Consider the following 24,814-nt stretch of genomic DNA (forward strand, 5'->3'; position numbering starts at 1 on the left):
TCCAAAAGCTGTGACCCTCCCCTTTCTGTGGACACTGGCAGCTTGTCTCTACTATGCCCAGAACCAGAGATATCAGCCTTCAAGCAGCTGGTCCCTGCCCCAGCTCCACACGCCTAATATGCAGTTTTAGATTTTCATTGGTGAATTGCTCTGGCTCCTGCACTCTGATCCCCAAGTCCCTAAAACCTTCCGAAAGATGGGACTCTCTAGTTTTTTTTATCCATTTCAAAGCTAAGAAATATATCTTCAGGAACTTGAGATATCTGCAGTCAAGCAAGCTGCTCTCCCACTAGAAAATGATAACTATTAAGCCAACTCCACTATCCACCCCACCCCTATGTATTAAAACACCCCCTACCACCCTGGAAGTCATGTACCAGGGATTCTTCATTCAGCCCAATGTCCCCTTCTACAGTTTAGTCCCATCTGTGCAGTAAAGGAGCAATTAGCAGAAATTACTGCTCCAGGTCCTACATGCTGAGCGGAAGATAGAACACCCCCTACCGCCCGCGGGACATTAAAGCTGATGCTGATTCCACCCCCCACCCCTACTGCTGGAGGATGGATAGGGGGCCCAGTTCATTGCTGTGCCCAGGGGCCTACACTGTTGTTAAGACAGCCCTGGCTATCATGATGCTGATGACTGCCGAGTCTTTGCGACAGATGCATTTATTCACTGGCCATAAACTGATATCATGATAAAAGAAGCCTGGAATATCTTTGCTCCAGTGAATCTACTGTATATCCTAGATTATAAATCAAACCTACAGTAGCTTAAGATACTGTACATGAAACCCAATATACAGACAGAAAAATGCAAGTATACAGGACATATTTTTGCATGGAGGTTCTTGGTGTATTTGTCTGGTGAACACCAAACGATTCCTATTGTGAGTAAACTGCTAGCATAACATACGTCACTTACCAGTTATTACTGTCCCTGAAAAAGTTAATTGATCATAAAGAAAAATGCATTAAAGACCACAAACTTGCAATACCATGCTGGCTGAATATGTCTCATGAATTTATTGGTAGTAAGGAAAGTTCCTTAATAAATGACTCTTACCAGTTATATCCATTTTGAAATAGCAATTACAATTGAGTATTCTTTTCTGATACTATTAAGTCCCCAACAAAGTCCCAATAAACCCAATGAACTCCATTGTTCATATATTTAGCTAGTCGCTACACAAGAAAATGCCATTTGTTTTGTATTAAAATGCTTTTGAAAAAATACACAACTACAGTAGCATTGTGCAAATATTCGTATAGTATGAAGACTACGGGCAGAATTCAAATGTTTGAAAAGTCGGTTGGGTGTCTGTTTTTTCCTGTCTAATAGATAGGAAAATACAGACACCCAACTGACTTTTCAAACAATGTTATAATTTATAATTATCATTACATTCTCTTTTTCTGAGTGTTGCTTCTTAATAGAATTAGCTGGTCATTATCAAGTACAGCATGACATTAAGTATGGTCATTATCTGATAATACTACTGGGATACATTCCCAAACAATATAAACACAATACAAAGTAGTATGATCTTAATTAGCATAATTCTTCTGTATACTGGTACAAAAGTCATGCACAAGATACGTTTACTGGGCAGAGATAAAGACTGAAAAAACAGCACCCTCAGTCACACTGCATAGGGACTCCATGGATCTGCATCAAAAACAGAAAATTACGGTGCCCCATAGCAAAATTTTCAAATAACCAATTCCTGCCACGGAGTGTTTTTGAGAGCATTCAATATTTTTGCCCTACATGTTAAAACTTATCAAAATATGCCAATGGAATCCGATACTATACCACGACATGCACTAGTGTAAAATAGAAAAAATAAGAATTTACTTACCGATAATTCTATTTCTCGTAGTCCGTAGTGGATGCTGGGAACTCCGTAAGGACCATGGGGAATAGCGGCTCCGCAGGAGACTGGGCACAAAAGTAAAGCTTTAGGACTACCTGGTGTGCACTGGCTCCTCCCCCTATGACCCTCCTCCAAGCCTCAGTTAGGATACTGTGCCCGGACGAGCGTACACAATAAGGAAGGATTTATGAATCCCGGGTAAGACTCATACCAGCCACACCAATCACACCGTACAACTTGTGATCTGAACCCAGTTAACAGCATGATAACAGAGGAGCCTCTGGATAGATGGCTCACAACAATAACCCGATTTAGTTAACAATAACTATGTACAAGTATTGCAGACAATCCGCACTTGGGATGGGCGCCCAGCATCCACTACGGACTACGAGAAATAGAATTATCGGTAAGTAAATTCTTATTTTCTCTGACGTCCTAGTGGATGCTGGGAACTCCGTAAGGACCATGGGGATTATACCAAAGCTCCCAAACGGGCGGGAGAGTGCGGATGACTCTGCAGCACCGAATGAGAGAACTCCAGGTCCTCCTCAGCCAGGGTATCAAATTTGTAGAATTTAGCAAACGTGTTTTCCCCTGACCAAGTAGCTGCTCGGCAAAGTTGTAAAGCCGAGACCCCTCGGGCAGCCGCCCAAGATGAGCCCACCTTCCTTGTGGAATGGGCTTTTACAGATTTTGGCTGTGGCAGGCCTGCCACAGAATGTGCAAGCTGAATTGTATTACAAATCCAACGAGCAATAGTCTGCTTAGAAGCAGGAGCACCCAGCTTGTTGGGTGCATACAGGATAAACAGCGAGTCAGATTTTCTGACTCCAGCCGTCCTGGAAACATATATTTTCAAGGCCCTGACTACGTCCAACAACTTGGAGTCCTCCAAGTCACTAGTAGCCGCAGGTACCACAATAGGTTGGTTCAGATGAAACACTGAAACCACCTTAGGGAGAAAATGAGGATGAGTCCTCAATTCCGCCCTGTCTGAATGGAAGATCAGATAAGGGCTTTTACAGGATAAAGCCCGCCAATTCTGACACGCGCCTGGCCGAGGCCAGGGCCAACAACATGACCACTTTCCATGTGAGATATTTTAACTCCACAGATTCAAGTGGTTCAAACCAATGTGACTTTAGGAACCCCAAAACTACATTGAGATCCCAAGGTGCCACTGGAGGCACAAAAGGAGGCTGTATATGCAGTACCCCTTTTACAAACGTCTGAACTTCAGGAACTGAAGCTAGTTCTTTCTGGAAGAAAATTGACAGGGCCGAAATTTGAACCTTAATGGACCCCAATTTTAGGCCCATAGACACTCCTGTTTACAGGAAATGCAGGAATCGACCTAGTTGAAATTCCTCCATCGGGGCCTTACTGGCCTCGCACCACGCAACATATTTTCGCCAAATGCGGTGATAATGCTTTGCAGTTACATCCTTCCTGGCTTGATCAGGGTAGGGATGACTTCATCCGGAATGCCTTTTTCCTTCAGGATCCGGCGTTCAACCGCCCTGCCGTCAAACGCAGCCGCGGTAAGTCTTGGAATAGACAGGGTCCTTGCTGGAGCAGGTCCCTTCTTAGAGGTAGAGGCCACGGGTCCTCCGTGAGCATCTCTTGAAGTTCCGGGTACCAAGTCCTTCTTGGCCAATCCGGAGCCACGAGTATAGTTCTTACTCCCCTCCGTCTTATAATTCTCAGTACTTTTGGTATGAGAGGAAGAGGAGGGAACACATACACTGACTGGTACACCCACGGTGTTACCAGAGCGTCCACAGCTATTGCCTGAGGGTCCCTTGACCTGGCGCAATACCTGTCCAATTTTTTGTTTAGGCGGGACGCCATCATGTCCACCTTTGGTTTTTCCCAACGGTTTACAATCATGTGGAAGACTTCTGGGTGAAGTCCCCACTCTCCCGGGTGGAGGTCGTGCCTGCTGAGGAAGTCTGCTTCCCAGTTGTCCACTCCCGGAATGAACACTGCTGACAATGCTATCACATGATTTTCCGCCCAGCAAAAAATCCTTGCAGCTTCTGCCATTGCCCTCCTGCTTCTTGTGCCGCCCTGTCTGTTTACGTGGGCGACTGCCGTGATGTTGTCCGACTGGATCAGCACCGGCTGACCTTGAAGCAGAGGTCTTGCTTGGCTTAGGGCATTGTAAATGGCCCTTAGCTCCAAAATATTTATGTGAAGTGATGTCTCCAGGCTTGACCACAAGCCCTGGAAATTTCTTCCCTGTGTGACTGCTCCCCAGCCTCGCAGGCTGGCATCCGTGGTCACCAGGACCCAGTCCTGAATGCCGAATCTGCGGCCCTCTAGAAGATGAGCACTCTGCAACCACCACAGGAGAGACACCCTTGTCTTTGGTGACAGGGTTATCCGCTGATGCATCTGAAGATGCGATCCGGACCATTTGTCCAGCAGGTCCCACTGGAAAGTTCTTGCGTGGAATCTGCCGAATGGAATTGCTTCGTAGGAAGCCACCATTTTTCCCAGGACCCTTGTGCACTGATGCACTGACACTTGGCCTGGTTTTAGGAGGTTTCTGACTAGTTCGGATAACTCCCTGGCTTTCTCCTCCGGGAGAAACACCTTTTTCTGGACTGTGTCCAGGATCATCCCTAGGAATAGAAGACGTGTCGTCGGGATCAGCTGCGATTTTGGAATATTGAGAATCCAACCGTGCTGCCGCAACACTACTTGAGATAGTGCTACCCCGACTACCAACTGTTCCCTGGATCTTGCCCTTATCAGGAGATCGTCCAAGTAAGGGATAACTAAAACTCCCTTCCTTCGAAGGAGTATCATCATTTCGGCCATTACTTTGGTAAAGACCCGGGGTGCCGTGGACAAACCAAACGGCAGCGTCTGAAAGTGATAGTGACAGTTCTGTACCACAAACCTGAGGTACCCTTGGTGAGAAGGGTAAATTGGGACATGGAGATAAGCATCCTTGATGTCCAGAGACACCATATAATCCCCTTCTTCCAGGTTCGCAATCACCGCTCTGAGTGACTCCATCTTGAATTTGAACCTTTGTATGTAAGTGTTCAAGGATTTCAGATTTAAAATAAGTCTCACCGAGCCGTCCGGCTTTGGTACCACAAACAGCGTGGAATAATACCCCTTTCCCTGTTGTAGGAGGGGTAACTTGATTATCACCTGCTGGGAATACAGCTTGTGAATGGCTTCTGCTACAGCCTTTTTCCTCTCCCTCTGCCACGGGGCAGAAATGAGGAGTCTTTTGCCCGCTTGCCCTTATGGGGCCTAAAGGACTGCGCCTGATAATACGGCGTCTTCTTATGTTGAGAGGCTACCTGGGGAAAAATGTGGATTTCCCAGCCGTTGCCGTGGCCACCAGGTCTGTTAGACCTACCCCAAATAACTCCTCCCTTTTATAAGGCGATACTTCCATATGCCTTTTGGAATCAGCATCACCTGACCACTGTCTTGTCCATAACCCTCTTCTGGCAGAAATGGACAGCGCACTTACTCTTGATGCCAGTCGGCAAATATCCCTCTGTGCATCACGCATATATAGAAATGCATCTTTTAAATGCTCTATAGTCAGTAATATACTGTCCCTATCTAGGGTATCAATATTGCCAGTCAGTTTTTTCTCCCGCATTTTTATGGATTCAGGCAGGGGTTAAAATACATCCATATAGCCCTGGGGGTTATATGTGATGTACGTTTGCCAGCCAAGGTGTTTTTATTGCTGCTCTGGGCGCCCCCCCCCCCCCCAGCGCCCTGCACCCTCAGTGACTGCAGTGTGAGGTGTGTATGAGGAACAATGGCGCACAGCTGCAGTGCTGTGCGCTACCTTAGTGAAGACTGATGTCTTCTGCCGCCGATTTTCCGGACCTCTTCTTGCTTCTGGCTCTGTAAGGGGGCCGGCGGCGCGGCTCTGGGACCGGACTCCGAGGCTGGGCCTGTGTTCGGTCCCTCTGGAGTTAATGGTGTCCAGTAGCCAAGAAGGAGAATCATTTCGGCCATTACCTTGGTAAAGACCCGGGGTGCCGTGGACAATCCAAACGGCAGCGTCTGAAACTGATAGTGACAGTTCTGTACCACAAACCTGAGGTACCCTTGGTGAGAAGGGTAAATTGGGACATGTAGGTAATTGGTCTCACCGAGCCGTCCGGCTTCGGTACCACAAATAGTGTGGAATAGTACCCCTTTCCCTGTTGTAGGAGGGGTACCTTGATTATCACCTGCTGGGAATACAGCTTGTGAATGGCTTCCAATACTGCCTCCCTGTCTGAGGGAGACGTCGGTAAAGCAGACTTTAGAAAACGGCGAGGGGGAGACGTCTCGAATTCCAATTTGTACCCCTGAGATACCACCTGAAGGATCCAGGGGTCCACTTGCGAGTGGGCCCACTGCGCCCTGAACTTCTTGAGACGGGCCCCCACCGTGCCTGAGTCCGCTTGTAAAGCCCCAGCGTCATGCTGAGGACTTTGCGGAGGCGGGAGAGGGCTTTTGTTCCTGGGAACTGGCTGTTTGTTGCAGCCTTTTTCCTCTCCCTCTGCCACGGGGCAGAAATGAGGCGCCTTTTGCCCGCTTGCCCTTATGGGGCCGAAAGGACTGCGCCTGATAATATGGTGTCTTCTTAGGTTGAGAAGCTACCTGGGGTAAAAATGTGGATTTTCCAGCAGTTGCCGTGGCTACCAGGTCTGATAGACCTACCCCAAATAACTCCTCCCCCTTATAAGGCAATACTTCCATGTGCCTTTTAGAATCCGCATCACCTGACCACTGCCGCGTCCATAAACCTCTTCTTGCAGAAATGGACAGCGCGCTAACTCTTGATGCCAGTCGGCAAATATCCCTCTGTGCATCACGCATATATAGAAATGCATCCTTCAAATGCTCTATAGTCAATAATATACTGTCCCTATCTAGGGTATCAATATTTTCAGTCAGGGAATCCGACCACGCCAGGCCCGCACTGCACATCCAGGCTGAGGCGATTGCTGGTCGCAGTATAACACCCGTGTGAGAGTATATACATTTTAGGATATTCTCCAGCTTTCTATCGGCAGGTTCCTTTAGGGCGGCCGTATCAGGAGAGGGTAGTGCTACCTGTTTAGACAAGCGTGTGAGCGCTTTATCCACCCTAGGGGGTGTTTCCCAACGTGCCCTATCCTCTGGCGGGAAAGGGTACGATGCCAATAACCTTTTAGGAATTATCAGTTTTTTATCGGGGGAAACCCACGCCTCATCACACACTTCATTTAATTCCTCGGATACAGGAAAAACTACAGGCAGTTTTTTCTCACCAAACATAATACCCTTCTTAGTGGTACTTGTATTATCAGATATATGCAATACATTTTTCATTGCTTCAATCATGTAACGTGTGGCCCTAGTGGAAGTCACGTTTGTCTCCTCATCATTGACACTGGAGTCAGTATCCGTGTCTGCCATTTGAGGTAACGGGCGTTTTAAAGCCCCTGATGGCGTTTGAGACCCCTGGACAGGTACAAGATGAGTAGCCGGCTGTCTCATGTCGTCAACTGTCTGTCGTAAGGAACTAACACTGTCACGCAATTCCTTCCACAAGCTCATCCACTCAGGTGTCGACTCCCTAGGGGGTGACAACTGTATAATAGGCAACTGCTCCGCCTCCATCTCATTTTCCTCCTCAAACATGTCGACACAATCGTACCGACACACCGCACACACACAGGGAATGCTCTGATAGAGGACAGGACCCCCCTAGCCCTTTGGGGAGACAGAGGGAGAGTATGCCAGCACACACCAGAGCGCTATATATATACAGGGATAACCTTATAGAAGTGTTTTTCCCCTTATAGCTGTTGTTTTATTAATACTGCGCCTAATTAGTGCCCCCCTCTCTTTTTTAACCACTTTCTGTAGTGTAGTAACTGCAGGGGAGAGCCAGGGAGCTTCCCTCCAACGGAGCTGTGAGAGAAAATGGCGCCAGTGTGCTGAGGAGATAGGCTCCGCCCCTTTTTCGCTGACTTTTCTCCCGCATTTTTATGGATTCTGGCAGGGGTTAAAATACATCCATATAGCCCTGGGGGTTATATGTGATGTATGTTTGCCAGCCAAGGTGTTTTTATTGCTGCTCAGGGCGCCCCCCCCCCAGCACCCTGCACCCTCAGTGACTGCAGTGTGAGGTGTGTATGAGGAGCAATGGCGCACAGCTGCAGTGCTGTGCGCTACCTTGGTGAAGACTGATGTCTTCTGCCGCCGATTTTCCGGACCTCTTCTTGCTTCTGGCTCTGTAAGGGGGCCGGCGGCGCGGCTCTGGGCCCGGACTCCGAGGCTGGGCCTGTGTTCGGTCCCTCTGGAGCTAATGGTGTCCAGTAGCCAAGAAGCCCAAGCTGGCTGCAAGCAGGCAGGTTCGCTTCTTCTCCCCTTAGTCCCTCGATGCAGTGAGCCTGTTGCCAGCAGGTCTCACTGAAAATAAAAAACCTAAAACTAAACTTTCACTAAGAAGCTCAGGAGAGCCCCTAGTGTGCACCCTTCTCGGCCGGGCACAAAAATCTAACTGAGGCTTGGAGGAGGGTCATAGGGGGAGGAGCCAGTGCACACCAGGTAGTCCTAAAGCTTTACTTTTGTGCCCAGTCTCCTGCGGAGCCGCTATTCCCCATGGTCCTTACGGAGTTCCCAGCATCCACTAGGACGTCAGAGAAATCTGCAATGCTTAAAACATCTTGTTCCTGCTGCTTTTGCTGCTTCCTCCAACTTCAGCTGCATCCCTGGAGATGCACTGTCTGCCGCCTGCAACAACCTCAGCTGTTTCCCAAGAGGCAGACTGTCTGATGCTTGTCTCAACCTGGGCTATATCCCTGTTGATGCACTGTCTGCCACCTGCCACGACCTCAGCTACATCCCTGGAGATGCACTGACTGCACCCTGTCCTGTCTTTGGCTACATTCCTACAGATGCGCTGTTTGCCAACTGCAATGTAACGGTGTGTTGGGCATACACGGAAGTGTAGGGACTTACAGAAAATTGGGGTCCCTTGACTATGGGCTGCAAGCTCAAATGTTTTGATCAAAACATAGCAAAATCCCCTCTGTTTTATTTGCTACATGAAGACACATTTGCACTTGCAGTATACTGTTGTTAGCAATGAAAGCAGCAGATCAGCTCTGCCAAAATACCTCACGTAGTTACCTGTATAAATATGTATTACTGAGGCAAAACCATGCAAATTCAAATTGGAAAATCAATGCTGCATCAATACTACCACATAAATGTAAATAGCAGCTGAATGTACCTCCTTTGGAGTAAGCTACCTTCTTACTCCAGATGTCCACTTACAAATTTAGACCCACTGATTTCCCCAGCTACATCATGCCCCCTACCACCCTGTACATACTTGTGCTGCTGACAGCAGTGGCACGGACATATATCAGGGTGTAAAGGGCCCCATACACTTCTGTGACATGTCTGTCTGACATGTCGTAGGTGATCGTATGTTGTCCTTTTGCATACAATGTATCTTGGGCGATCCCAGCCATGCCTGCGGGGTCGGACGTGATTGAATGTGCAGCACATTCAATCTGGAGGATCCGATCCGATGCTCACAGGAACACGCTTCAGATCGGATCGGAACGGAAACCCCTCCAAAATGCCCGATTTCGTCCGATATATCCGTCCGAATGCCCGAAATCGTATGAAATCGGGCATTATCGTCCTAGTGTATGGGGCCCTTAAGGTTCTCTCCATATTAAGCAAAAAGTTCAATCTTATGAGACTAAGGGGGACATGTACTAAGCAGTGATAAAAGTGGAGAAGTGAGCCAGTAGAGAAGTTGCCCATGGCAACCAATCAGCTGCTCTGTATACTTTTATAGTATGCAAATGATAGATGTTAGGTCAATGCTGATTGGTTGCCATGGGCAACTTCTCCACTGGCTCACTTCTCCACTTTTATCACTGCTTAGTACATCTCCCCGCTAGCACCCCCAGAAACCCCATCAAAAGGCTCATCTGTGCATGCATTGCGTTACTGCTACAACCATGGTAACCCTTGCACAAAACTAACTTACTGAGGAAGCGTCACACCTGGGGCAAAACAGATTTGGAGCAACCCTATACAGTAGACAATACACACAATTAACACACTCTGTTAAATTGATTAATATAATTCTTTTGTGGATTTGAGCATTGCTAAAGCATTGTTACAATTCTGATTATTGTAATAGGAGACCTTTTTGACACACACGGAAAGGAACATGAAGCAAGTAAGGGCCACGCGAGAATAATGCAGAAATGGTTTGAGCTGAAAGAGAAGTCACCTAAGCACAACTTAGGTGACATTAGCAACACATCAACGTGAACAGAAAAATTGGCGCAATGTATTTAAAAAGGGTTCTCACTATCACACTGTATTTAACATCCTGTTTCTCATGAAAGAGCAGATCACCAATACACGTCACACAATTGAATATTTTTCAGAACTGAACTTATTACTAAATGGTACATCAAGAACATGTAGAACATGGATGTAAATAATACATCACTAAACTGGCTAAACACGAGAAAGATGTGATACTACAACATGAAGAACCAAATTAGTATGCAGTAATGATAACCTGCCCTTGTGATATAAGCAAATGATTCCTCTTACGACTGGTGGAAAATAGTGGTAAGATTAAATGAGACAATAGATTTTATAATAGTTGATATCAGTCACTGTGCAGTACTGTAAAGTAGAGAATATCAGCCCACAACATAGACTATTCAACAGTTTGAGTTGCATGCAGGATGGGGATGTAGTCACGATCCCGGCGGTCAGCATACCGAGGCTGGAATCCTGGCCGCCAGAATGCCGACAGGGGACCGAGGGCTATTCCCACTCGTGGTTGTCCATGACACCCATAGAGCGGGAAAGGAACCTGTGGTGAGCGCAGCGAGCCTCCGAGCCCACAGCGCGGCAAGCGCAGTGAGCCTGCAAGGGGCTTTATTGCACTTGCAACCCTGGCGGCATTCTGGCAGCTGGGACCCCGGCGTCGGCATGCTGACCGCTGGGATCCAGACCGCCGGTATCCCGAACCCAACCCGCAGGATGTAGTGCTCAATAACCAGTAACATAGTTCAACAGATTAGAGCAAAAGTCAGACATTAGGTAAATTGGCTGCTTGCAACAAGACATTGGATAGGCACTGACAAGAGGTCAATTGAGGCTGCAGACAATGCAATAGTGGTCACCAGCAAGATGATTGTGCAGGAAACCAACAAGGCAATGTTAAGATCACAAGTTATCATGCCAATACTATAACCAGCAAGGTACTGGTGATAAAGGCTACTATTTAAGGCAGCTGGTACTAATGAGAATCCAGTCCAGGGCCAATACCCAGATAATAGGATTTTAATTACCTACCGGTAAATCCTTTTCTCGTAGTGCGTAGAGGATACTGGGGTCCACATTAGTACAATGGGGTATAGACGGGTCCACTAGGAGCCTTGGGCACTTTAAGAAATCAATAGTGCGTACTGGCTTCTCCCTCTATGCCCCTCCTACCAGACAAAGGGGTACATTTACTAAGCAGTGATAAGAACGGAGAAGTGAGCCAGTGGAGAAATTTCCCCATCAACCAATCAGCAGCTCTGTATCATTTTATAGTATGCAAATTATAGATGTTACTTCAGTGCTGATTGGTTGCCATGGGTAACTTCTCCACTGGCTCACTTCTCCGCTCCTATCACTGCTTAGTAAATGTACCCCTCAGTCTAGAAACTGTGCCTGAGGAGATGGACATATCCTGAGGAAGGATGTAACAGAACAGTGGTGAGATTCGAACCAGCACGCACAAAGAAGAGGAAAGCCATACTAACCAACTTAAACAGGAACAGCAACAGCTGAACCAACAGCATTACTTAACAAAGTAACAGTGCAGGAAAACTGAAGCACTGGGCGGGCGCCCAGTATCCTCTACGGACTACGAAAAAAGGATTTACTGGTAGAATGTCCTAGAGGATACTGGGATCCACATTAGTACCATGGGGCTGTACCAAAGCTCCCAAAACGGGTGGGAGAGTGCTGAGGTTCCTGCAGAACTGATTGACCAAACTGAAGGTCCTCAGAGGCCAAAGTATTGAACTTGTAGAACTTAGCAAACGCCTTCGAACCCGACCAAGTAGCTGCTCAGCAGAGTTGTAAAGCCGAGACACCCCGGGCAGCCACCCAAGAAGTACCCTCCGACCTAGTAGAGTGGGCTTGTACTTTAGGAACCGGCAATCCTGTCGATGAATAAGCATGCTGGATAGTAAGCCTGATCCAGCGAGCAATATACTGCTTTGAAGCAGGACACCCAATTTTTGTTTGGAACATAGAGAACAAACAGCGAGTCAGATTTCCTGTGACGAGCTGTCCGCTTCAAGTAGATCTTCAAAGCCCTCACAACATCCAAGGACTTTGAGGTAGCAGAGGTGTCAGTAAGCACCAGAACTACAATAGGTTGGTTGATATGAAACGCAGACACCACCTTAGGAAGAAATTGCTGACGAGTTCTGAGTTCAGCTCTATCTTCACGAAAATCAAATAGGGGCTATTGTGAGACAACGCCTTGCAGAAGCTAAGGCCAATAGTGTAACGGTCTTCCACGTAAGAAACTTTACGTCAACCTCCTGTAAAGGATCAAACCATTCCGCTTGTAGGAACTGCAACACCATGTTCAGATCCCAAGGTGCTGTGGGAGGCACAAAGGGCAGTTGGATGTGCAGAACCCCCTTCAAGAAAGCCGAAATCTGGACCTTCAAGGAGCCCGAACATAGGCCCACATCCAAACCCGACTGTAGAAAAGGAGAAAATGTCCCAGTTGAAATTCCACTGCAGGAAATTTCCTGTTTTCACACCACGAGACATATTTTTTCCAAATACAGTGGTAATGTTTAGACGTTACCCCTTTCCTGGCTTGGATCAGGGTTGGAATAACCTTGTTCGGAATGCCTTTCTGGGCTAAAGTTTGACGGACAACTTCCATGCCATCAAAGGTAGCGATGGTAAGTCTTGATAGACGAACGGCCCCTGTTGTAGAAGATCCTCTCGAAGAGGTAGAGGCCACGGGACCTCTAGGAGCATCTCCAGTAGAGCCGCGTACCAGGCCCTTCTTGGCCAATCTGGAGCAATGAGAATTGCTTGAACCTTTTCCTTTTTATTATTTTGAGAATTCTTGGGATCAGTGGAAGAGGTAGAAACACGTAAACCAATGGAGTCACCAGAGCATCCACCGCCACTGCTTGCGGGTCCCTCGACCTGGAACAATACCGTTTTAGCTTCTTGTTGAGACGAAAGGCCATCATGTCTATTTGTGGAATTCCCCACCGACGTGTTAAGGACTCAAACACCTGCGGGTGAAGGCCCCACTCTCCCGCGGGTGGAGGTCGTGTCTGCTGGGGAAGTCCGCTTCCAAGTTGTCTACTCCCAAAATGAAGATTGCCGACAGCGCCACCGCGTGTCTTTCTGCACAGAGGAGAATTCTTGTTACCTCTGACATTGCTGCTCGGCTCTTCGTTCCGCCCTGTCAGTTTATGTACGTTACTGCCGTCACATTGTCCGACTGAACCTGAATGGCGTGATTTTGAAGAAGATGCAATGCTAGTAGCAGGTGTTGTATATGGCCCTTAGTTCCATAATATTGATCAGAAGAATGGTTTCCCGACTTGACCATTTTCCTTGGAACTGTTCCCCCTGGGTGACTGCTCCCCAACCTATGAGGCTTGTGTCTGTGGTTAGCAGAACCAAATTTTGAATCCCGAACCTTTGACCCTCGGTCAGGTGAGAAGTCTGAAGCCACCACAGAAAGAGTAATCCTGACTTTTGGTCACAGACGTATCCTCTGGTGCATGTGAAGATGTGATCCGGACCATTTGTCTAGCAGATCCAGCTGGAAGGGACTCGCATAAAACCTTCTGTACTGCAGAGCCTCGTAAGAGGCGACCATCTTCCCCAGAAAGTGCATGTATGGATGCACCGTTATCCGGGCTGGTTTTAGGATGTCCCGCACCATCGACTAGATTATCAATGCCTTTTCCAACGGAAGGAATACCTTCTGTTCCTCCATATCCAGTATCATCCCCAGAAATGGAAGCCTCCGTGTTGGTTCCATGTGGGATTTTGGTAGGTTCAGAATCCATCCGTGATTCTGAAGTAGTTGGGTTGAGAGGGCAATGCTGTCCAACAACCTCTCCCCAGAAGGCGCTTTTATCAGCAGGTCGTCCAGGTACGGTATTATGTTCACTCCCTGCTTGTGAAGGAGAAACATCATCTCTGCCATTACATGGTGAATACCCTCGGTGCCGTGAAGAGGCCAAATGGCAGTGCCTGAAACTGGTAGTGACAGTCCTGTAGTGCAAACCTTCGATAAGCCTGATGAGGCGGCCAAATCGTAATATGAAGGTATGCATCCTTGATGTCCAGAGCAACCAGGAATTCCCCCTCCTCCAGACCTGAGATCACCGCTTCCAGGGACTCCATCTTGAACTTGAACACCCTTAAATACGGTTTCAGTGATTTCAGTTTTAAAATGGGCCTTACCGAACCGTCAGGTTTCGGTACCACAAACAGGTTGGAGTAATAACCCATGTTTTGTAGTTGAAGTGGAACTGGGACAATGACCTGAGTCATTATAACCGTGAAATGTATTATTTTTCAGGCCTTAGTACATCTCCCCCAAAATTATGCAATCTTTATACTTTTACATATTAAGGGAGACATTGGGACTTATAGTCTAGGGGGTGTACACTCCACTTGGCTCTGGTAACACCCACACACCACTTGTCACAGCTAATTTGTTTCTCATAGTAGTCCCTTGAAGATTTTTAGCCCCAGCTGACCCTTACTCAGATGGGCCATTAGAACGGGTGTAGTATGGTTTGCCGGCGGTCGGGGTCCCGGCGACCAGCATAATGGCGCCGGCATACCGACAGCTGGGCGAGCGCAAATGAGCCCCTTACGGGCTTGCTGCGCTCACCACGCTGCGGGCACGGTGGCACGCTACGTGCGCCACGCTATCTATTCTCCCTCCAGGGGTGTCGTGGACCCCCAAGAGGCAAAAAAGATGTCGGTATGCCGGCACCGGTATGGTGGTCGCCGGGGAACCCGACCGCCGGCAACCTGAAGACCACCCATTAGAACTACTCTGCCAGGTCCAGGAAGTCTGCATCCAACAAGGCAAACACTGGGCTTGGCATGCCCACAAAACGGGGGCAACATCCCCCATTTTATACAACAGTCCTGGTTGCAGTACCCACAAAGGCCGCAGCATATCAATCTTGCCTTAGTTATGGTTCACTTGGGTGGTTAGTTAGTTCTCTTTTTCTATATTAGACAATTGTCTACATATACTTGGTCTCTTTTAAGGAATACCTTATTGGGATAATTTAGGTGGCCGTTTTATATGTTCTCTCAGGTAAATGATTTAAAATTCATATTTAAAATAAATGATTAAATCCAGGTTATGAATATGGGCCCTCATTCCGAGTTGTTCGCTCAGTAAATTTCATCGCATCGCAGCGATTTTTCGCTTACTGCGCATGCGCAATGTCCGCACTGCGACTGCGCCAAGTAAATTTGCTATGAAGTTAGGATTTTTACTCACGGCTTTTTCTTCGCTCAGGCGATCGTAGTGTGATTGACAGGAAATGGGTGTTTCTGGGCGGAAACAGGCCGTTTTATGGGCGTGTGGGGAAAAACGCTACCGTTTCCGGAAAAAACGCAGGAGTGGCTGGAGAAACGGGGGAGTGTCTGGGCGAACGCTGGGTGTGTTTGTGACGTCAAACCAGGAACGACAAGCACTGAACTGATCGCAGATGCCGAGTAAGTCTGAAGCTACTCTGAAACTGCTAAGAAGTTTGTAATCGCAAAATTGCGAATACGTCGTTCGCAATTTTAGGATGCTAAGATTCACTCCCAGTAGGCGGCGGCTTAGCGTGAGCAACTCTGCTAAAATCGCCTTGCGAGCGAACAACTCGGAATGACCCCCATGGTTTTTGTAAGATGATATAGGGTCATTACATGTCAGTTCACCCAGGCATGACACCCACCGACTCAGAATTTCATGATACTGTACTTTGTACACTTGATACTACCACATAGCTACTAACCCATGTCAAATTTTTCTTCTCTAGACCTCACATTTTTCGAGATATAGGTGGTCAAAGTTTTTCAAAATTGCTGAGAAATGCCACTCCTGATGCTCCGTTGTCTCTGAGGTGTATCTGGAAAAAAATTCACATCTCAGCGCCTAATCCACGTATAATGTTGAAATTTTGACCCTTTGACCCTTCATACTTAATAATATTTGGGGTGAAAAATAAAAGTGGGTTCAATTAGCATTATCAACCTAAGTCAGATGAGTTATCATGTCCCTTTTCTGTTTAAATTGAACCTTAAAGTATACTTTAAAAGGCTATGGGGTATATTCAATTGAAGTCGGATCCATTCCGACATTCATTTGTCGGAATGGATCCGACCTGGGCTATTCAATGACATCTTAATTTGACTTTTAAAAAAGTCGAATTGAGATGCCTCTCCCGTCCCTCCTCTCCCAGTCCCTGCATCACAGCCGCCACTGACGGCAGTGTCCACCCGGCTCCAGCAAGCGAGGTCTTGCTTGCTGGAGCCAGGTGGACGCTGCTGTGACCCCTATAAAAGAAAATCAATGGGATTTTGATTGCCTGTATGAGTATTTTAATCTTTAATTATAATTCTCTCTTTAAAAATGAAAATTACCTTTAGGTATAATTTTGGCTGCCAGGGGAGTATTTTCATTTGTATATTTTTATGTATATGTGCAGATTTCTAATTACACATAGGGGTGCATTCAATTACCTGCGATAACCTGTTTTACGCAAAAAACTGTGATTTTTACTGCAAATCATGAAAGACCCCTCTTCAACAAGCCGCAATAATTTATCGTCGAAAATTTTACCACAAATTTCACTTCACCTACTCTGAGCAGGTGCAAAGTTGGGGAAAATCTCTATTTTAAGGTAAAAATGTCGGGAACTACCGCAATATTGCGGCAATTTTGGGCATGCACGAGACACATTTCTGGACGCTGGTAATTTGGTTTCAATTAACTTTGACTCACTTAGCCTTTATAAGGTATTCTGGGTGCATGGTCACCTACATCTACTCCTGAGGAAGTCCCACACACAGCATGAAGGGAAGAAATACCTCTCCAATGATTCATGACATCAGATAAGCATACTTTTATTTTACAAATAATAAAAGTCCATTTTATATATGTCTTGTGTGAAATTGTGAATAAAACCTGCTAAAAATGTTATCGCACTATAAAAGTTTTTTTTCCTGGCTGGGATTTCAGTTTTAAGGTGATTTTGTGAAATGCCTTGAGGATTTTAAAAAAAAAAAAAAAAACCTCTATCAGTAAGTGGTTATGTGTATTTGAGGGTTCTCTTACCCTATTGCCACAGGAGTAATTTTTATTTGTACGGCATAAATGCACATGCCTATTTGAATCCCAGGGCTTTATAGTAGCTCTAAATAATTTGCACATACCACTTTTTTTATAGTTTGCATGCCAGCACCAGTCACTTTATGAGAAATAGCACGTTATTTATATACCCCCCTTTTCTCTGCCCTGTGAAAACATCATTTGACGAGCACGATTGTATTAAGAAAGATGACGAGTTCCTGAGAAAGATACTGCTACAAGCCACTTTTTTATTCATGTTCCTATATACAGTATATGAACACTTTACCATGTATGAACATTACATAAAACCTATTAAAATATACAGTAGGTCAATTGAAAACTTCCTTTGCCGCCACTACACTTTGGAGTGCCGTTATTATAATCATAGCTATATGTATGTTTTATATCTGTTGTATATTGAATTTTAAGGTAGAAGCACTTTTTCCACAATTTGTGTATATATATATATATATATATATATATATATACTGGTTGGGTATCCCTTATCCAAAATGCTTGGGACCAGAGGTATTTTGGATATCGGATTTTTCCATATTTTGGAATAATTGCATACCATAATGAGATATCATGGTGATGGGACCTAAATCTAAGCACAGAATGCATTTATGTTACATATACACCTTATACACACAGCCTGAAGGTAATTTTATCCAATATTTTTTATAACTTTGTGCATTAAACAAAGTGTCTCTACATTAACACAATTCATTTATGTTTCATATACACCTTATATACACAGCCTGAAGGTCATTTAATACAATATTTTTAATAACTTTGTGTATTAAACAAAGTTTGTGCACATTGAGCCATCAAAAAACAAAGGTTTCACTATCTCACTCTCACTCAAAAAAGTCCGTATTTCGGAATATTCCGTATTTCGGAATATTTGGATATGGGATACTCAACCTGTATATATATATACTAGCTGAATACCCGTGCTTTGCTACAGCATGGTAAATTGGAATTATAGTTGTTTGTTAATTGACATTGGTTGGAGATCTAGTATATAGGCATATCTTGCTTCCCTGACCCACTTTGTGTAGTGGCCGGACCCCTTTTTGGTACCCCAAGGGACCCTGCTCTTCCCAAAATATAACTCTCAGTCTGTGGCAGAGGCGTAACAAGGGTAGGGCGAGTAGGGTGCATGCCCTGGGCGCCCTTGCGGTTACAGCTGAGTGGGGAGATGTGATGGTGTGCTGAGAGACGATAAAACAGGGAGGTGGTGGTGTGCTGAGAAATGACACAGGGAGGTGATGGTGTGCAGAGAGACGATGCAGGGGGAGGTGATGGTGTGCAGAGAGACGACGCAGGGGGAGGTAATGGTGTGCCGAGAGACGACACAGGGGGAGGTGATGGTGTGCTGAGAGACGACAGACAGGGAGGTGATGGTGTGCTGAGCAATGACACAGGGAGGTGATGGTGTGCAGAGAGACGACGCAGGGGGAGGTGATGGTGTGCAGAGAGATGACACAGGGGGAGGTGATGGCATGCTGAGAAATGACGCAGTGGGGAGGTGATGGTGTGCTGAGAGACACAGGGGGCAGGAAGTGACACGGGAGGCAGGTGTCTGATTGAACCGCCATTGTATGATGATGACCTTGTTAATATATTCCTACACAAACAGGTATCTTCCAGGCAATGTGACTTACATGAATAGTGGAATACCAACTGTAGACGACCTTCTTCCCAAGGAGGAAGCATTTCTTCAGAGGTTCCACATTGTGAGAAACCATCATATAGGTAAGGTGTGTATGCAATGGAAAGGAATGTTACTATAGTGACAAGAGACAAGTGGACGGGTGGCGTGTCATGTTGTCACGGCCCATTTTCAGTGCCCACGCCCCTTCTAGCATTTGTCCATGCCCACTTCTTCAGAGCGCGCACACATACTGTTCTTTATAATTCGGGGGAGGGGGGGGGGTTGGGGAGGGCGCAGTTCTTCATCTTGCCCTGGGCACCGAAGACCCTAGTTACGCTTCTGGTCTGTGGCTTCTTGCTGACTCCATTCCCCTCCTCACATAATGTCAGTGCCCCGGTGAAATGATCGATTTATTTACATTTACATTTCTTATATAGGGGTGCTAGGGGTGTCTTACCCCCCCCCCCCCCCCACCCCCACAGTGTTTGTTCCCAGATTGTAAGTTATATGTGTACCAAGTTTGGTGTAAATGGCTCTAGCCATTTCAGAGTTATGTTGTCTGCTGAAATACTCTTTGCTGCAGCCTCACCCATAGGGTGCTAGGGGTGTGTTACTCCCACAGTGTTTGTTCCCAGATTGTAAGTCATATGTGTACCAAGTTTGGTGTAAATTGCTGCAGGCATTCTGGAGTTATGCTGGAACATACATATTCTCATACATACATACATACATACATACACACATCCATTTTTGGCGATTTCGTGGATGGCCAGTGACATTTGTAAAACCAGTTCTTAGCAAGCACATGGGACCTAAGGAGAAGCTACCTGCCAAGTTTCAAGATTGTAGGCCTTGTGGTTTAAGAGATTTCATGATGAGTGAATCAGTGAGTCAATCTCCTTTTTTGCTTGATAGATAGATAGATAGATAGATAGATAGATAGATAGATAGATAGATAGATAGATAGATAGATAGATAGATACACACGCACATACATACATACAAACACACACACACACACACACACACACACACACACACACACATACACTTACCATAGGTGCAGGGAGTACAGCTGCAATGGGGCCCAGAGCTGAGAGGGGCCTACCTTCCATGTCAAAGTTACATGTGTTATATACATTTTCACCATTAGGTGGTACCTTGGGGCCCTTACTACTTTTGCCTTGGGGCCTACAAATATCTAGTTTTGCCTCTGGACTTGTTCATTGTAATGTGGTATAGAATGAACGGGAGGGCATTATGTTACATAATATGAATGGGGGCACTAAAATGTGGCAAAATATGAAGTGGAGGTACTATAGTGGGGCATAATATGAACTAGGGGCACTGTGTGGCATAATGTGTACTGGCAACCCTACAATGTGACATAATGTGAACTAGGGTACTACTATGGAGCATAATATTAACAACTGCTGTGGAAAGGTGTCTCTCTAGAAGCATTGGGTTAGGGGCCCCTTCAAAATATTGCTATGGGGCCCACAAAGTCAGAGTGCTGACAGCCAATCACTTTATGGAAGCATGTGGAAAGACAGTGCAGGGCCGCAGAAAGAGTCATTTAAGATTATTATTTTTTTATTACCATGAATGGGTGGATAGGGGTCCAGTACATTGCTTTGCCCAGGTTTTACAATGCTCTTAAGACAGCCTTGCTGACAGGACAAAAGATCATGGAACAGGTTGTCCATGAGATCCCAGGAAGTGGTAGAGATAGTGGAGATATAAACTGCAGTTAAAGTCTTATTAATATGACTGTTTTGAGTGAAATCGGTGCAGAGAGAGATGGCTGAGCTGTGAATAAAACATGAGAGGTCCTCTGACAATCGGCTAGATGCATCATCGCTTGGAAAGTGATAAAATGGAGAGTGAAAAAGTGCCAGCCAATCAGCTCCTAACTGACATTTTTCAAACATAGCCTGTGACATGGCAGGTAGGACCTGATTGGCTGGTACTTTTTCACTCTCCATTTTATCACTTTCGTAGCGATGATGCATCTAGCCCAATAAGGTCTTCACCTAATTAAATCAGTAAAGGTTTATCAAGACAATTAACAAGTTCTTAGAAGTTTCGTTTTCCAGAGCTTGTCTCCGATATCTTACAATATTTAATGATGGTGTTAGTTGAATTTACATATGGGTAAAGTCCGGCCAGAGTAGGATCTCTTCATTCCTTCTTGACAGCCCAGATGCATCTCCCTTCCCTCCTGTATCTAGCGCAATAGGTAGTCCAGGGCAGAACATGGAATATAGCAATAGCCATCACTATAAAGCAAACACTTCACCATGTCAGCCTCTTATAAGAGGCTCTATTCAGGCAAGAGATTATTGTTAAATCGGGTGAGGTATGGAGGGTCGACAAGAGTTAAGTTGACAGTGTCTAGGTCAACCACTATTGGTCGACAGTTAGTAGGTCGACATGGGTTCTAGGTCGACAGGGACTCTAGGTCGACATGACAAAAGGTTGACATGAATCTTGTCGACCTAGAGACTGGATACCTGTTAAATCATAGGCAATCACAGGAAGGGGGGTTCCAGTTGCCCAGAAACCCCCCTTCCTCACAGCCTTGTTAGTGGCCACTACATTCAGTATAAAGAGCGAATGGATCTGCTGCACATGCCCAGTGGCAGCAGATTTACCTACCGTCTGCTGTGTGTGTTTGTCTGTGGAGCTGAGTGCTCAATCACTGCACCAGAGAGAGAACCTGGTAAGTGACTTACCATGATCATTGGGCCTGCATATGTCTGATATACTGTATTACATAAGCTGAACTTTGGGGCAGACTATAGCTTGTTACATGCTAATTATGTATCCATCATGGGCTGGCGACAATCACTCTAAAATTAAACATTTGGAAACACCCCCCCTACCCCTAGTAATATTACATTTGTGCCTGTAAATAACTTAATTAATTTCATCTTTTATTTCTGTAAATAGTGGTAGTAATAGATGATAATCAAGTGGTTAAAACCCTTCATACTCTTTCTACAGTAGCTTCTGCAGAGGCAGAATTTATATTGATGTGCTTGTGTTAAAGAGTGACGTTGAATGTTAAAGAGTGATGTTGATGTGTAAAATGAAAGTCTGCCAGCCTGAAAGTTAAACAAAAATTATTTTAGTACTGAACATTTGAGGGATCCTAACCTTTGCAGAGCAAGAAAGAATGTTTCAAATAAATGGAAAGCCTCTAGACTTGATATTAGATTGTATAATCATAACACTGACGTACACAGTCATCAGTTTCCAATATACTGTACTGTATCATGTTGCCTTTTGGGCTACATGAAACCCCTACCACTTTCCGAAGGATGATGATTAAAATTATTATCATCAAAATAATAGTAGACGGCAGTCTGTCATGATGATGTGATCATACTGTAGATCATACATAGGCCCAAATGTAGTAACTTGCAATTTGCGGACAGAGGCGACAATATAGCCATTAGAGTTAAAGCAGCAAAGCAGGCTGGTTTTGACTTGCAGCTTTAAATCTACCGTTGTTGCTAGATGGCCCCTAAATTGCAGGTTATTGCATTTGGGCCAAAGACTAAAACATGGTCCATAGGCAAATTATTTGGGAAACAGCATTGATAGGGGACTGGTAAAAGTTAATATTAATTTCACAGAAGCTATGCAAAACTGGCCTGACCAATAATAAAATACAAGTTAAAACCTTTCAGGTATAACGAACTACTACAGTTGATTTCTTGCATATCTAATATTGTCACCTTATCCGTCCCTATATTTGACCTTACCATGGGCAAACGATCAGGTAAGTTTAAATGCCATACAGCAGCACAACGATTTTTTTTAAATAAAATATTAATAAATCTGTTTTGCATAGGTAAAATCTGGTTTACAAGGTCATTGTGATAAATAAAGGACATCTGGTGCTGGGGAGTCTCCATGCAACTGGAACTTGAAAAGAAAACAAGATGCAGACTAATTGTTATTGGGAGTTTGTGAAAGTGTTCCATCAGCTACGTGATATCTGTGCTCATCACCATTACATGCAAGTTCTGCATGTACATTTGTGAATGTCAAAATACTAATTTCATATTGGGTCAACTCAGGGGCTAGTGGGAAACTTCTGCATGGGGAGCAAACACAAGTAGGCGGTCCTGGCTTTTTTTACCAGCAGTGGGTGTGGTTTGTCTGATATGGGTGTGGCTTACATAGCCAATCAAATATGCAAAAGATTCTTGTGTCAAAACAGCTATAATCAAATACAATTACCAGCCCTATCTGACAAATCATATACTATTATAATGAAATCTATAGAGAGCAATCCACAGAAGTTTCTAGTGACAGATATACAATACAGGACCATTCTAGTGATCTCTATACAATTAACTACTTGCCTGGCATGGTCGCATCAGATGCGACCATACCTGCAAGTGCTTTATCTGACATGGTCGCACAGGATGTGACCAGTCAGATAGAGAATGTTAGCAGCGGCAGGGAAACTTCCCTCCGCTGCTGCTGCTGATTGCCGTGCTGCCGATCACCGCTGATCGGTCAGCACGGCAGGATTCCCCCCCCCCTCTAGCGGCTGCAGACAATAGCAACAGCTGGGGAGTGTAAATGAACCCTCCCAAGCCACCCCCAGACCCCCCTGTATACCTGCAGGCTGTCCCGGCTTTCAAAATAAAAGCTGCGATGGTCGCGATGTTCCCGTTCAATGTTTGGGTTGGGGGGAAATAAAAAAAAAATTTTTTTTTTTTTCCTTTTTTTTAACTACATTTATTTGGGATAGGGTTAAATTTATGTTCTTCACCTAATTCACTTATAAAAAAAAAGTCAATTTCGGAGCGGTTTTCGGCGAAATAAATCGTAAGTTAAGTGGTTAAGGGAGCATTCTAGTAGACAATATACAATAGAGGAACCATTCGAGTGACTAACATATAATACAGAAACCAGTAACTGACATACAATACAGAGATCATTATAGTGATCAATATATATAAGGCAGGGAACATTCTAGAGGCCAAAATAGAATACAGAAAGCATTATATTAACCAATATACAACACAAGAAGCATTCCAATTACTGATATACAATACAGGGACCATTCGTGCGACCAAAATACCAAAATACAATACGATACAAAGACCAATCTAGCGAACAATATACAGTACAGTACTGAGAGCACTCTACTGGACAATATACAATACAGGGGCCATTCTAGTGACCAACATGTAATACAGAGAGCATTATAGTGACCTACATACAATAGAAAAGTTCAGAGTTCTTGCTGGTTTTAATGGCTTTACAATTTCCATTCACTATTTGGATATTAATATTCTCATAAGTTATATTGGTATTCATGTCCCAAGGAAAGTCCCAAGGAAAGTATTATTATTATTATTATTATTATTATTATTACTACTACATATAAAAAAATATAAAATCGATAATAAAACATTTTTTAAACACAAATTGGGGTCAATTCAATTAGCCAAGAGAGGGTGAATTGCGTTGCAACAGCATGGAAACTCCAGCAACAGCACCTACTCTCGCCCCTTCGCGGCCTAAACTCAGGAAACATTGCATTTTACATGCAGCATATATTTGCATGTACTGGTACAGACTCACGGGGACGAGCCAATTGAATCAACCCCTAAGAACAAATAATCTACTACATGCACACCAATAATTTAAAATCAACTTAATAATAAGAATAATGTTAACAAATAATAAATTATGATTCTCAATTGTTTTCTTTGATTACTAGCATAATAACATCAAGACAATCTCTTCCTTAAAATGACAACCAAGAATTGGCGGGTAGCAATATCAAGTTAAATGAAACAGAAAGCTAAGTAGAGAGGG

General features: G+C 45.0%; 1 protein-coding gene across 2 annotated transcripts in view; it reads right to left on the bottom strand.

The window, feature by feature from the left end:
* The window catches only part of ADAMTS20 (ADAM metallopeptidase with thrombospondin type 1 motif 20), a 406,022-nt gene that overhangs the window by 348,482 nt on the left and 32,726 nt on the right, over positions 1 to 24,814 (bottom strand). Inside the window, exon 2 of one of the 2 annotated variants that reach the window (XM_063927339.1) lies at positions 15,971 to 16,084. The exons of the other annotated variant lie outside the window; for it this stretch is intronic. The gene's annotated coding sequence lies outside the window, so the exon portion shown is untranslated. The remainder of the gene's footprint in view (positions 1 to 15,970; positions 16,085 to 24,814) is intronic. 2 annotated transcript variants of the gene reach the window in all.

Source organism: Pseudophryne corroboree, chromosome 6 (genome assembly GCF_028390025.1).
Source record: "Pseudophryne corroboree isolate aPseCor3 chromosome 6, aPseCor3.hap2, whole genome shotgun sequence".
In the NCBI taxonomy this organism is placed as follows: Eukaryota; Metazoa; Chordata; class Amphibia; order Anura; family Myobatrachidae; genus Pseudophryne; species Pseudophryne corroboree.